The 16,523-nt window shown below is 38.5% G+C and overlaps 1 protein-coding gene across 2 annotated transcripts in view; it reads left to right on the forward strand.

Annotated features, from left to right (window-relative positions):
- The window catches only part of LOC105053587 (uncharacterized), a 36,320-nt gene that overhangs the window by 4,766 nt on the left and 15,031 nt on the right, over positions 1–16,523 (forward strand). Inside the window, exon 1 of one of the 2 annotated variants that reach the window (XM_073246087.1) lies at positions 1,742–1,835. The exons of the other annotated variant lie outside the window; for it this stretch is intronic. The gene's annotated coding sequence lies outside the window, so the exon portion shown is untranslated. Of the gene's footprint in view, positions 1–1,741; positions 1,836–16,523 lie in introns of those variants that run through there. 2 annotated transcript variants of the gene reach the window in all.

A 16,523-nucleotide genomic window follows, 5' to 3' on the forward strand; every position in this document is an offset into this window, starting at 1 on the left:
TGCTCCTAGGACCCATTTTGAGGGTTTGGTGTCTTCCAAAGGTGAAGAGTATGGAGCTGACTTGCATTAGCTCCCTCTCTGTACGAGGAGTTGAGCTCTAATGAATTGAATGCTTGGCAATCTAAACATAGATCATGACTGAGGTGTTGCAACCTGTAGGTCTCTAATTATTATTCATGATCTCTTAAACTTGGGTTTGCTCATCTATTTTGGACCAGATATTTTTGATGAGCTTGGCACCGAATCATTAATTTCTAATTGTCCATAACTACTTCAATCTCATGCCATTTCTTTTCTTCAGAAGCATCAACAACCATGGGTCATGAACTTTGTTGGACTTGTCTTGATAGTAAGGAGAACTTTGCTTTCTGGGAGGTCAGGTCTTGTAGCAATTTCTCCTACTTGTTTGATGAGCAGATAGGGCCCAATATGCTTTGGTTGGGGCTTGTTGAACTGTTGGGGGTGGCTGTTGCTCTGATTTGGTAATTATTGAGAATTTCTTAAAATTTCTCATCTAATTGTAGAATATTTATATAGTTTCCTATTCTTCCTCTTTTTCTAATGGTAGGATATTTGTATAGTTCCCTATTCTTCTTTTTTTTTCTTATTTCACTGTAACCATATTTAATTATGCCTTATTTGATGGGATTTGATCTTATCCCTTATTTCATGGGATTTATACGGGATTTGATCATATCCCTTATTTCATAGGATTTACATTGGATTTGATCTCTTAAGAAGATCATCCTTTTGTATATTTATATGGGATTGATTACCCATTGAAAATAAGAAGAAAATTACATCTTGTCTCATGGCATCAGAGCTCTTTCCATAAGGCCTATTTTTCCATCGTTGTTTCTTCTTTTTCTATCGGTTTTCATCATTGAAGTCCACAGCCTTATCGCTGTTGGTCCCATTGCTGTCGACCTTGTTTGTCTTCATCGCAGACATCTTCAGTGTTGACTTCATCTGCCTTCATCGTAGACATCTTCATCGTTATCTGCCTTCATTGCAGAAGTCATCGTTGTTCGCAGCTTTTTTCTGTCAGCCAAATCTGACTGCACTTTCGTTGTCAGTCTGTCTCTCTGTTGTTGCTGTTATTTGATCTCTTCTTCTAGTCAACATGTCTGAAGTTTTTGAGGTTAGGACGTTCAACCCTTTCGGACCCGTCTTTGGGACAACTCAACCCATTGTAAAAGGTGAACTGCAGGCCATGAACTCTTTCTATCATCTTGATGGGAAGAATTATCTTTAATGGTCACGATTGGTGAAAATTTTTCTCAAGGGATCTATACTTGAAAAACTTGAAGAAGCTAAATTTCTAGAATTCAACAAAGAGGAGGTTGAGAAATTACGAGATTTTCTAAACTCTGTCTACTTCCTCTGGTTTAAATTCATTGGCTCAGTTTGGTAAGTGTTTTATTTCTAATTCTCTTAATGCCATTACATTGCCTCATTCCTCCTCCTAGGTACTTGACTCGGGAGCAACGGATCATATGACCCATAGCCTATCTCGATTTGAGACCTACAAACCATTCTCTGGAAATCAAATAATTATCGTGGCTAATGGTTTCTCTATTAACATAGCCGGCCAAGGCCAAATTTTCTTAGCCCCTTCCTTTCATTTAAAAAATGTGTTACATGTTTCAAAATTATCCACTAATCTAATCTCCATTCATCAGCTCACCAAAGATTTAAATTGTTGTATCACATTTTTTTGATACCATTGCATCTTTCAGGATAAAGTCACAGGGAGGACGATTGGATCTGCTAAGAAACGGAATGACGTTTACTATCTTGATGTTGTCAGTAGTTCTTCCACTCCTGCAAATCGGGTCACTCTCTCCTGCACATCATTTAATTCTGCTCATTCTTTCTCTTCCAATGAATCTGAAATATGGATCCAGCATCTTCATCTTGGCTATCCACCCTTCCTTTTGCTGAAAAATATGTTTTCTTTATTGTTTAATAATGTTGATGTTCAAAGCTTTCATTGTGATACTTGTGAATTTGCTCAACATCATCGTGTGTCATTCCCTTTGAGTTTTAATAAATCTTTCAAACCTTTTCTTCTCATACATATAGATATTTGGGGTCCATCTAGAATTCCTACTCATACTGGGGCAAAGTGGTTTGTGTCATTCATTGATGACTATACTAGGACCATGTGGATATATCTTATGAATAAAAAATCTGAGATCAGCCATATAATTCCATCTTTCCACCAAATGATAGACTCAATTCGGGGTATCCATACAAAGGATTCATTCTGATAATGTTCAAGATTATTTTAATTTCTCTCTTGCTTCCTTCTTTCACAAAGGAATCATTTACGAATTCTCTTGTATTGACATGCTCCAACAAAATGGGATAGCAGAGAGAAAAAACCGACATCTTCTAAATATCACTCGTGCCCTTCTTTTCCATTCTAATGCCCCAAAATTTTTTAGGGGAGATACTGTCCTTACAGTAACTTTCCTGATTAATAGAGTCCCTTCACGTATCCTTGGTAATCAATCTCCTATTCACCTATTGTCTACCTTTCATTTTGAGCTTCATTATTCGAGTAATCTTCCTCTTCGCATCTTTGGGTGTATCTCCTATGTCCATGTTCATAAACAACATCGCGAAAAGCTTGATCTTAGAGCTCTAACATGTATTTTCGTGCGCTATTCTAATACACAAAAAGGGTATAAGTGTTATCATCCTCCTACTCGAAAAATATTTTATCTTTATGGATGTCACCTTTAACGAAAACCAATTTTATTTTTCTAAACCTCATTCCTCTCTTCAGGGGGAGAAGCCTAAGGATAGTTTGGAATAGGTTGTCCTTGATAATCTTGGAAGTCTACGGCCAATGCCTTCTCCACATGAAGCATTCTCATATGAGATGCCTCCACATGAACCATCCTCATATGATATGCCTTCTCCACATGAACCATCTTCAGATGAGCTGGAACAAGACACTAAAAATCAGCAACAAATGCAGCCTGAATTACTGCAGTATTCAAGAAGAAAAAAAGATGATTTCTGAACCAATGCAGACCCAAGACTCCAATCTGGATGAACAAGAGCCAGATAAACCAGTTTCTCTCACTGATTCTATTCTTAATGAATCTGTTCTTGAAGAGTCTGTTTCTCAAGACCTAGATCTCCCAATTGCCTTAAGAAAGGCCACCAGAAAATACACTTAACATCCACTCTATCCAATTTCACAGTTTGTCTCCCTTCATCGCCTTTCTTCACAACATAAAAGTTTCTTCACTACCCTAGACTCAATTGATATCCCTAAAACTATACAAGAGGTATTAAAGGACAAGAATTGGGTACAAACCATGAAAGAAAAAATGACTACACTAGAGAAGAATAAGACTTGGAAGATTGTGACTAGGCTAAAAGGAAAACAACCAATTGGATACAAATGGGTTTACACTTTAATACAAAGCAGATGGGTCTCTTGAGAGGTACAAAGCAAGATTAGTTGCAAAGGGGTATACACAAACTTATTGGGTAGACTACCAGGAAATTTCTGCACCAGTAGCAAAGATGAATACTGTAAGAATTCTATTATCTCTTGCTGCTATGTTTGATTGGGATCTGCAACAATTTGATATGAAGAATATATTCCTACATTGAGATTTGAAAGAAGAGGTCTTTATGGAGCCACCATCCGGATTTGATAGAAATTTTGAAATTGATAAAATTTATCTTTTGAAAAAGGCTTTGTACGGCCTAAAACAATCTTCTGAAGCATGGTTTGGAAGATTTACAAAGACAATGCTGAGAATGGGATACAAACAAAGTTAGGGAGACCACACATTATTTATAAAACACTCAGATAAAGGTCAAGTTATAGCCTTACTAGTAGTGTATGTGGATGATATTATTGTGACAGAAAATAATGCAGCTAAAAGAAAATCTTTTAGAAAAAGATTGCTCAAGAATTTGAGATCAAAGAATTCAAAAAATTGAAATACTTCTTGGGCATTGAAGTGGCTTACTCAAAAAAGGATATATTTATCTCTCAATGGAAATATGTATTAGACTCAAGGTATGCTGAACCGGTACCGTCGATCGTATCGATCGATCGATGGTACGGTTTGGTACGGTTTCATACCATACTGTACCGAACCGACGAAGGCAAGCGGATCCGAATCGGAAGAAGAAAAAGAGAAAGAGAAATAGAGAGAGAGGAGGAAGAAAGAAAAAGATGGAGGGGAAGGAGCCGGTGGGGTCGTCGAACGGCCTTCGGAGGGCGCAGTCTACGCGTGCGACACTGCGGGCGTGAAACAGGGGCGTCGCCCCTGTTTTGGGAGTTTTTTTAAAAAATATAATTTTAAGTGAAGTCGGCAAATAGTTTGTCGGTTTCACGAATTTTGTTTTTTTTTTTTTAAAAATCTCTTAAGTCGGCAACTGGGTTGCGGACTTCATGAGTTTAAAATCAAAAAAAAAGAAAAATCGAAACAGACGACCGTCTGTTTCGAAAAAGAAGCCGTGGCTTCGCCTGTTCGACCGCCCTCAAGCCGTCAACATCGGCTCGTCGGCCATCGGAGGCCTCGCGACGGAGGCACCATCCGTCCGGTAGGTCCCTCCCCCCGAGCGTTCTCTCTTTTTCTCACTCTTTTGAAAGCCCTATCGGGCGATACGGAGCTCGGAAGCCCTCCAGCGGCCGCAGTCGGCCATCGTCGGCCTCCGACGGCTCTCACCTCCCTCCCTCTCTTCCTCTCTCTTTCTTATTTTCTCTTTTTTTTTCTTTCGTACCGTCGGTGTACCGAATTTACCTATCGAATCGTACTGGTTCTCCACCGATCCAGTATGATACGGGGTGTACCGATCGGTTTGGCACGATATGGCAAATTTTGATTAGACCTTCTTAAAGAAGCAAAAAATCTTTACAGCAAAGCAGCAAGTACCCCTATTGATTATAGTCACAGGATAGGAAGAACTGAAGAGGATAGCTCAATTGATAAGGGGAGATATCAGAGACTTATAGGGAGATTAATTTATCTCTCACATACAAGACTAGACATAGCCTACTCTGTGAGTGTAGTCAGTCAGTTTATGCATGACCCAAAAGAAGAATACTTGTAAGCAATTTACAGAATCCTCCACTATCTTAAAGCTACACCAGGTAAGGGAATCTTATTTCAGAAAAGAGGAGAGCTTACTCTTGAGTTCTATACTGATGCTGATTATGCTGGATCACAAGTTGACAGAAGGTCAACATCTAGACACTGCACGTTCTTAGGAGGTAATATGGTGACTTGAAGGAGTAAAAAACAGAATGTGATAGCAAGATCTAGTGTTGAGGCTGAGTTCAGAGCCATGGCTCAAAGGATTTATGAACTACTGTGGGTAAAAATAATTCTAGATGACTTAAAGATCAAAAGAGAGAGAACGATGAAGCTATACTGTGATAACAAGTCTGTCATTAATATTGCACATAATCCTATTGATGGAGATCTTAAACCGTCCTTATGCATTTACATTAGACGTGGGCGCAAATCCAAATTTGATTAGGCTTTCCTTATATTGGTGATTTGATTTGCAATTCTGATTTGATTATAATTTCTTCAAATTGCTGATTTGATTTGCAATCTTGATTTGATTAGGATTTCTTCAAAATTGCTGATTTGATGTGAAATCTTGATTTTGTTAGGATTTTCTTAAAATATTGATTTGATTTGGTTTAATTTGTCTTATTTATAAGATTCTATATGTATTTTCTTATTTTGTTAAGATGCGTTGCTTAATTTGCTACTTTTAATTGTGGGATTGTAAGCTTATAAATACGGGCTTGTAAGACATTACCAATATGTTATGAATAAATGAGAATTAAAGTATTTGGCAAGAGTTTTCTATCTATCTTCTCTGAGTTCTCCTCCTAAACTTCTTCTCTTATCTTTGCTCACCTATCTTCTTCTTTTTCTTTGTCTGTCTCGGTTCTGTATCAATTGGTATCAGAGTCAACTGCGATTCACAACCATTATTTGCTTCAGCCCTTGCCACCATCGGAATCATCAATAGCCTCGCCATCACCATCATCAATTTCAAAAGGTGTCCATCGTTCCTTCACCGACAAAATCCAAGTCTCCACCACTGATCATCGACATCTAGATCCTTGTCGCACCTAGAAGGCCTACTCTCTTCCCTCGCTGCTGCCGTCGTTGCTCTTCAGGCTGACCCGAACTCAGATCCGGATCTGTACCCACAATTAGATCCGGATCCAACCTAGTTTAAGGCTTCAGATCTGAATCTGATCAGCAAAATAAAAATCTATTTCAAGAAAGTATGCACTTTTTGATCCTTGAAACTCTGACATAAGGTACGTTTTCTCCATACTTGAGATCGGTGACTAATTCCATATTAGTTGGTAAATTGGCGAATTGCAAAACGGTCCAAGTAAACCACTAAAGCTTATTTGTCTCTCTTTTATTCAAACTCCTACTTGCTTGCACCATATTCATTTAGATTTTTAGGATTCCTTCTTTCTACTTGTTTGGGGAAAAAAAAATCGCATATCACTTCACATAGTTGTAGTCATTAATTTCATGATTTTTGCAAAAACAGCATAGTGGTTGAAAAATTATTACTCATTGCAATTTAAGTCCAAAATCCAGCCTTCTTGTTACCCAAATTTCTCAAACCATATATTACATGACCATTCGAGAACTCTCCGATGCCCAAGATGTGTTGGACAAGCGTGTTGATACCTTTGAATATAAAGTCGATACTTTTCAAGCAACTATGGACCAATTTTAAGAAGAGATGACTCAACAATTTTCCCAATTACAAGTTACCCTAGGCAAAAACATCACTCTAAGGGTAACTCTCCAGTTTCTCCGAATATTGAGTATGCTGGTGGTATAAGTAATAGGCATCACCCCATAGGGAATTCAGATGATAACCCAGGCTTGCTACCTACTACCATCGTCTCTCCATTGCACCACATTAAGACTCCTACTATTAGGGGGGTAGAACACCGCATGTTGGAAGGAGATTTGCCCCTATGCATATCCCCCTCAAGTTGCTTATCACAAGGGACTCCCACTTGAGTTAGAACATATAGAAGAGAAGAAACCTTGCCTAGAGGATGACCTAGGAGCCCACCCCAGGCCTCAAAATTTTCATGCTAGGCACCATGATGGGAATCATGAGAGACCGCAAAGACACTTCCCTCCTCCATATCACCACAACCAACATGGATATTATCCTGATAATTCAGGGGATATCACTAAGAGGGTAAAGGTTGAGGCCCCTAGTTTTGATGGCAAGCTAAATCCTAATATCTTCTTAAACTGGTTAGCGGACATGGAAGATTTCTTTGAGTAGTATGATATGATCGATGGTCAGCAAACTCGCTTTGCCAAAATGAAGTTCGTTGGCTCTGCCAAGAGATATTGGCAGGGAGTGCAGATGAACCTAATACGTTAGGACATGATCCTATAGACTCGTGGGTTGAAATGAAAGAGAGATTGAGAGATAAATATATTCCCACATATTATAGAGCTCAACTGATGGAACAAATGCTCATGCTTAGACAACTATCTTCTAGTGTGACTGAATACTTATCTAAGTTTAAAGAATTGCTCGTTAGATGTTATATCGATGAGCAACCATGGGTGTTGGTCACTTGATTTATTACTGGATTAAGGCCAGAAATCAAAAAAGAGGTTAGTCTTTATTCACCTGATTCTCTTGAGGAGGCCTATCACAAGGCCTTAGAGATTGAAAAGTTTCACAAAATATCCATTCAGAGGCGCACAACTTCCCAAGTCAGGGAGTCATCTCAATCTAGAGTCACTAGGAGTACTTTTTCTAGCTCCGTTGCTTCTAGGAGAAATAACAGTCTTACTCAGAGGACTTCGACATATTCAGGTAGAGATGCCAGTGTTACCGACCCTCGCTATAATATCTCTAATATTGAGTGCCATAACTATCATGATAAGGGTCATATTGCAGCCCGACGTCTTTATCGTACTTTGACTTTAGATCATGATACTAGAAACATGCCAACTGAGGATGACATCCAAGATTTTGAGGCTGAAGAGCATGTATCCAAGTACGAAGATGACAATGAGGACGGACTAGAAAATGATGACAAATTTTGTGGGATCGTGAGATGTATTTTGTCTACCATAATAAGCACCGATAAATGGAAGCGCATTTGCATTTTTCATATTTATGTGAAATGTGGGGATGTAGTGTGCAAAGTCATCATTGATGGAGGGAGTTGCATGAATGTAGTTTCAAAGTCAGCTCTTGAAAAGCTAAAGTTGCCGCTGGAACCCCACCCCCTAGCCCGTTAGGGTAGCATGGGTTGACAAGACTTCTTTGCTAATTACTGAGCGATGTTTAGTTCCCCTACAGATGGATGATTACTCGGATAAAATTTGGTGTGATGTCCTTCCAATGGATGTATACCATGTCTTGTTAGGTTGACCTTGGCTATATGATCTAAATGTTATTCATTATGGGCGAGACAACACTTGTGTGTTGAGGTTTAAAGGTAAAACCATACAGCTTTAGCCCACCAAACCCTCTGAGCTGGATAAAAAGATGGCATGTAGGACTCAGATACCTAGTAGCTCTTCGAGTTCTCCTAGTGCACATGATTTGAGTTCTTCCTCTTCTCAGTGGGTTTGAAAGAAACACCTCCATCTTCTAACTCATAGGGAATTTGAGAAAGAGGACAAGAAATCAGGAATTGTCTTAGCTTTGATAGCCAAAGAGATTTCACAAGAGCTGTCTCAGTCACTAGTTGACCTTCTCCCAGAGGTCAACCAGCTATTGCATGAATTTGAAGACGTGACACTTGAGAAACTTTCTAGTGAGTTACCATCTATGAGGGACATACAGCATGCCATTGATCTGGTCCCAAGATCCCAACTGTCCAATTTGCCTTATTATAGGATGAATTCTAAAGAAAGAGTAGAGATCAATCGGCAAGTTGACGAACTTTTGGAGAAAGGCTTTGTTCAACCTAGCCTTAGTCCCTATGCTATTCCTACTCTATTGACTGCTAAAAAGGAGGCTCTTGGCGAATGTGTGTTGATAGTCGCACCATCAATAAGATCACCATCAAGTACAGATTTTTCATACCTAGCTAGGAGGACATGTTGGACTTTTTGGTCCATGCTAAATGGTCCACCAAGATTGACTTGCGTCCGAGAAACCACCAAATTCGGATTAGATCGGGAGATGAATGGAAGACTACCTTCAAAACTCAAAATGGACTGTATAAGTGGTTAGTTATGCCCTTCGGATTATCTAATGCTCCTAATACTTTCATAAGGGTTATGACTTGGATTTCAAAACCATCCATAGGCAAGTTTTTGGTGGTATATTTTGAAGACATCCTGATTTATAGTGAGACCAAAGAAGAGCATTTGAGTCATATTCGTCGGGTTTTTTTGACATTAAGAGCAGAAAAATTATGTCAATCTCAAAAAATGCTCTTTCATGCAGACTCAGATTGCCTTTTTAGGATTCATTGTCACGACGCAAGGTATTGCAGCTAACCCCAAGAAAGTGAGAGCTATTAGAGTGGCCCGAACCAAAGATTTTTTCTGAGGCTCGTAGTTTTCATGGGTTGGCCACCTTCTATAGGTGATTCATTAAGAGTTTTAGTACCATTGTAGTTTCCATCACTGATAGTATGAAGAAAGAAGAATTTAAATGGACTGACGCTGCACGCACAACCTTTAGGATGATCAAGTAAAAGATGACCGAGGCACCCATTTTGAGACATCTTGACTTTTGTAAACTCATTGAGGTTGCCTGTGATGCATCTGAAGTAGGCATTGGAGGTGTTTTGAGTCAAGAGGGATATCCAGTCGCATATTTCAGTAAAAAATTCAGTGAAGCTAAGCAGAGGTATTGCACCTATGATAAGAAATTTTATGCTATTGTGTAGTCCCTGAGGTACTGGGGGTATTACTTGTTATCTCAAGAATTTGTATTGTACTCTGACCATCATACACTCAAGTACTTGAACTCAAAAAAAATTGAGTGCCAGACATGCCTGATGGATTGAGTTTCTCCAAGAATATACATTTGTTCTTAACTATCGTCTAGGAGTTGAGAACAAGCCATCTGATGCACTTAGTCGAGTGGTACATCTCTTGCATACTATAAGTGCTCAGATGGTAGGGTTTGAGAGATTGAAAGATGAGTACACCACTTGTCCTGATTTTGGACTTATATATCAGGGGATCATTGATGGTAATCGTCGTGACTATGTAGATTTTCTCATTCGAGATGGTTACTTGTTTAGGGGTTTTAGGCTATGCATTCCTCGCACTTCATTTAGAGATTTTATTGTTTGGGAGTTGCATGTTGGTGATCTCGCTGGTCATTTTGGGCATGATAAGACTATAGCCATGTTAGAGGATTGATTTTATTGGTTCTCTTTAAAAAAAGATGTTTCTTGGATTGTGTCCCAATGTCGCACTTGTCAATTAGCTAAAGCTAGAAAAAGAAATACTGATTTGTACACACCATTGCCTGTTCCACACACACCTTGGCAAGACGTTAGCATGGACTTTATTCTTGGACTGCCTAGGACTGTTAGAGGTCATGATTCCATCTTAGTTGTTGTGGATAGGTTTTCTAAGATGGCCCATTTTATACCTTGTGTGAAGACAACTGACGCCTCACATGTGGCCAAGCTATTCTTCCGTAAGATTGTTCGATTGCATGGCTTACCTTCTTCCATAGTATCTGATAGGGATCTTAGGTTTGTAAGCTATTTTTGGAAGTCACTTTGGAAGTTGTTTGGGACAACTTTAAAGTTTTCATCTGCTTTCCATCTCCAGATTGATGGATAGATTGAGGTTGTTAATCGTAGTTTAGGAGATTTGCTTAGATGCCTTGTGGAGAAAAATTGAAAAATTAAGACTTGTTGTTACCTACTGCTGAGTTTGCCTATAACAACTCTATTAATAAGACCACTGGTAAGTCTCCTTTTCAGATTGTCTATGGTTTAGCCCCTCACCAACTCATTGACTTTGTGCCTTACCCTATGATTTTCGGCCTTCTGAATCTGCAGAATTCTTTGCTCATCATATTTGAGATCTTCATGCTAAAATCAAACGTAAAATTGCAATGAATAATGAGATTTATAAATTTGTTGTTGATGTTCACTGCAGACATCAAGATTTTAATGAGGGTGATTGTGTAATAGTGCGTGTGCGTCTGAGCGTCATCCTAAACATTCTTTCAAAAAATTGCATGTTAGAGTTTTTGGACTTTTTCGTATCATTCGTAAACTGGGACCTAATGCTTATTTGCTTGATTTACCTTCTGATATGACTATTAGCCCTGTTTTCGATGTGCAGGATTTGTTTCCTTATCGAGGTACTTTCGAGCCTCCCAAAGTGTCTACAGGTATATCTATGGATGGAGGTCGGACTTTTTTTGTGCTTATCCTTAAGCTTCCGTCAGTTCATCAGTCAGCCCGAGAGCAGATTGAGGGTGTCATCGAAGATGAGATTGTGAGTTCGACATATGGTGGATTCCAATGCTACCTGGTCCACTGGAAGGGATGTCCTATCTCTGATGCTACTTGGATTACTGAAGAGGAGTTTTGTCATCTCGATCCTGATCTTTTGGAGTCATATCAACATCATAACTTGTCGGAGTCGAGTTCTCTTCAGTCGAAGAGAAATGGAGATCCTAAGCCGTCCTTACGCGTTTACACTAGACGTGGGCGCAAATCCAGATTTGATTAGGCTTTCCTTATATCGATGATTTGATTTGAAATCTTGATTTGATTAGGATTTTTTCAAATTGCTGATTTGATTTGCAATCCCGATTTGATTAGGATTTTCTTATATTAGTGCTTTGATATGAAATCTTGATTTGATTAGGATTTTCTCAAATTTGCTGATTTGATGTGAAATCCTGATTTGATTAGGATTTTCTTAAAATGCTGATTTGATTTGTTTTAGTTTTTCTTATTTATAAGATTATATATATATATTCTTATTTTGTTAAGATGCGTTGTTTAATTTACTACTGTCAATTATGGGATTGTAAGCCTATAAATACGGGCTTGTAAACATTACCAACATGTTATGAATGAATGAGAATTAAAGTATTTTGCAAGAGTTTTCTATCTATCTTCTCCGAGTGCTCCTCTTAAACTTCTTCTCTTATCTTTGCTCACCTATCTTCCTCTTCATCTATCTCGGTTCTGCATCACTTATTCAGCATGATTGGACCAAGCACGTTGAGATAAACAGACACTTCATGAAGGAGAAGTTGGACAATGGGTTGATTAGTATCCCATATATGCCATTAGAAAATCAGTTAGCTGATGTTCTAACGAAGGGCCTACCTACAATGAGATTTTAAGAAATTATTAGCAAGTTAGGAATAGAAGACATCCACTCACTAGCTTAAGGGGGAGTCTTGAGAATTTCCTAAAATCTCTCATCTAATTGTAGGATATTTGTATAGTTTCCTATTCTTCTTTTTTTTCTAATGGTAGGATATTTGTAGGGTTCCTTATTCTTCCTCTCTTTCCTTATTTTATTGTAACCATATTTAATTATCCCTTATTTGATGGGATTTGATCTTATCTCTTATTTCATGGGATTTACATGAGATTTGATCATATCTCTTATTTCATGGGATTTATACGGGATTTGATCTCTTAAGAAGATCATCCTTTTGTATATTTATATGAGATTTGTCATGCTCCAAATCCGGGACATAACATGGCTATGCTACCGAGGGATGGGGTCCACGATAACACGAAGCTAATCCATCATAATCATCTAAAATCTATCAAATAAAAAGATTCAATTCATTTATTCATCAGATAATTAAACCAATATTGGTTCAGAGCATCTAAATCCGAAAGTAAATACAAATTCATATATCAAAATTCATAATTATTTACTATAAGTTCATGATCATCATATAACTAAATTTTATCTACAAAATTTCTAAGCTTGCATTGCAGATCTCTAAAGCCTGAATTTTCTTCTTCGGTTCTAACCCTATTTCTCTGTATAAGAAAAAAAAAATAAAAAGAATATAGCTATACTAGTCCAGTAAGTAGAACTTGCGCTTTTTTATCGGATCAAGCATAAGTTTTTCATGATAATGCAATATTTAAAAAAATAACAGATAATACAAAATAAAATATTTCATAGAACATATAATAAAACAAATCATAAACCAATCATGCATGCATAAAATCATGTATATTTCATAATCATGAATCATAAATCATTTTTGTCATGTATTCATGTCAAGTTTTGAAACATTGTTTCCAGATATTCGTGATCATCATATAACTAAACTTCATCTACAAAATTTCTAAGCTTTTATCGCAGATCTCCAAAGTCTGGATTTCCAAACAACATAACTTAATTTCGAGGATGAAATTATTTGAAGGGAGAAGAATGTGACACCCGATCCTTTTGGGCCTTAGACCAGGCCCATCTAGAAGCCCAAAGCCCATACAAAAAAAAAGGTAACTGGAAGAAGAATATGATTTCATCAACAGCAATTCTTTGCATGAAAATATGATTATTTAAAAATAAATAAGGAGCATAAGATCCACTTATCTCATTTATCTTAGATCTTCAGACTTCGTTAGAAGAATCAGCTAATCCTATTTAAAATATCAAATAATCATCAATTTATATTTCATGAATATAATAAGAATCAATCATAAGGAAAGAGGACTGTTGACCGGATGTGTCAGACCATCCAGATACCAGGACAATTCAAGGTCTCTGATCTGAGGATCAGATTTAAGTGACTTGATCAAGAAATTGTGAAGCATAGATTAGATCAAGATCAATCAATAGAGTTCATTAATAATGAATTTGAAAGATACTTGATATGGTCAAATGAGGTTGCCATACAGCACGGATATTAAAGTAACTTCGGGTCATCTTGTTGGATCAATATGTGCCCCTAAAAGATGAAGGCATGACTCGATATAGGATTCATAGACCTTAAAGAGAGAAAGTCGATCATGAGAGAGAAAGTAGAGAGAGAAAGTGGAGAGAGAATTTTTGTATCCTTCAAAAATGGCAATCATGATTGAGATCATCAGAGGTCATATCAGGATGACTTAATATGCATTAACCATGATCGATGTTATCAATTTCGAATAAGGATCGGATCGAGATCCAATCTACTGCATGAATTTTGGAGCAATCTCAGGTCATATTTTCATCTTAAGTTTATCCTAGGGTCTGTGATGCAATCAAAGAAAGAGAATGATCCTAGAGAGATAAAATGCATAAAAAGAGATAAAAGGTCTAGAGAGAGAAAATAGAGAGAATTTTGAGAGAGAAATTGGAGAGAGAAGGTAGAGAGAGGAGAGAGGAAAGAGAAAAAATTCTCTCTTTTTTTCTTTTCTTTTTTTTTTTCTTCTTTTTTTTTCTCTTTTTCTTTTTCCCTTTTTTTTCTTTTTCTTTTCTTCTTTTTCTTTTCTTTTCTTTCTTCCTTCTTTTCTTCTTTCTCTTCTCGGTCGAATAGGGGACGGACTGAGTGGGGCTTAGTGGCTCAGTTCCGGTGAGGGGCGGCGGCGTGGCCGGATGTTCGGCAGCGGCGGTCGACGGCAGTAGGGCAAGGGATGGCCGGCGGCAAGGTTCGGTCAGTGAGTTTTTTTTTTAATTTTGGAAAACAGGGGACCCGCTCCTTTTTCCTTTTGTTTTTCGGTCATTGGCCGATCGCTGGCGGCCAAAACTTCCGGAGAAGAGGGATAAAAGTATGAGGGTCCATCTTAGGGGTGAGACGCCGCAACTGACGGTACTGGTGGCCGGAAAAGAGAGGAAGGTGGCCCGACCGAACAGGGATTCACCATTTTTATGAATTTTCTGGCGATTTCGATGACCGGTGAGGGTCTAAAGCCATGGGGAGAAAGGAAAGAGGGAGAGGAAGAAAAGTTGGAGCCTTACCTGAGCTCCGGTGGCATCCCCGACCTCTAATTTTCGATGAACACAATAAAGGGGAGACCGCGGCTTCCACGGAGAAAAGAGGAGGAATCGAGCTCGACGATCGTTGGTGGAAGCTCTTGAGGGAGGGGGAGGCATGTTTATAGAGAGTCCTAGAGCTCCAGTGGTCCTAGGACTCTTTTCCGTTCGGGATTCATCGGAGAAGAAGACTCCCTCTTCCTGTTCCCTTTTTTTTCTTTTTTTTGTATGGGCTTTGGGCTTCTAGATGGGCCTGGTCCAAGGCCCAAAAGGGCCGGGTGTCACAGGATTGATTACCTATTGAAAATAAGAAGAAAACTACATCTTTTCTTAGTAATGGACAAGAACCCAATCTTGGGGCTTGAATTGAATATTCAGTGATTCTTGGTTCCTATGCTCATGGTAGGTCAGGATGCTCCTCGCAATCTTATTCTTGTTTTCTTCAAGTATGTGTTGTATAGGTTGAGAGAAGTCTTTGCCTCAAGGAAAAGTCTTGTTTGACATTGATAAAGGGACAAGGTCTATTGGTTGCTATGATGTCAGTCATGATACTATCATGATGGTGATCATCTTTTTGAACCATGGACGATATTGTTGTGCACGCACTAGGTTGGGGCAAAATCGTATCCTAGGTAGTTGTATGCTCAGCGTTGGGGCAATGCATCATGTTCTCTAGACTTCTATTAACAACTTCAGTTGGCTTGTCTATCTGTAGATGGAAGGCACTTGAGAATTGTACCTTCACCCCCTCCTTATCTTGTCTTCTGGAAACAACTAACTGAATTTGATATCTCAATCAGACTCGGTGGATTTGGGAATCCCCTGTAGTCATTCCAGTGTTATGAAGAATGACTTGGCCACATTTCTGTTAGTCACCTTGAGATGGTGTACTATTTTTGAGGATCTTTCCACCACTACAAAATGGACTGAAGTCCTTGATTTGGGTAATGTTAGGACATGGTCCATACTCCATACTCGGTTCTTCCTCAAGACACTTTGGGATTGGGAGTTGGGTATCAATCCAGTTGTTGACACTTGAGCCTTAGCAGTTTGGTAGATGTATGACTGATAAATTGTCTTTCCTTCATCCTTCTTTATTGGGGCCATAAAAGTTACCCCTCCACAAGGACAAGTTACTTTGTCTTGGTTGACAGTCCAGCTAATTCTCCTACATGTAAGTATTGAGGTTCTTGGTATATGTACCTAGTTACCTTCAAACATGTACCCTTCTTGCAATGCGTATTTTAGGTAATATTGACCTTCATATTCCTTTAGTGTTTAGTAAATCTAGCCGAAGTATGGATCTTAGGCACACATCTCTATCTCCTCAACTCTAATGACTAGTTGTCATTTGCAATAAGAGACAAGTTTGTCAGCTTAGAGCAGCGGCAATCTTGTTTTAAATCCTTGCGTCGTCGACCATGTTCAAGATGTATCTTGCAAAAAGTTGCTACATTTTCTTGCACTAGTAGAGCCCTTCATAATCAAATAGCAAAAATTCCCTGTGAAAGAGGCAATGTCTCCAGTGTTTTTGAGGTTCAAGTCACAACCCCATGTTGTAAGTGGAGTGGCGACATTTGG

The sequence above is a fragment of the Elaeis guineensis genome, chromosome 11 (genome assembly GCF_000442705.2).
Source record: "Elaeis guineensis isolate ETL-2024a chromosome 11, EG11, whole genome shotgun sequence".
NCBI lineage: Eukaryota > Viridiplantae > Streptophyta > Magnoliopsida > Arecales > Arecaceae > Elaeis > Elaeis guineensis.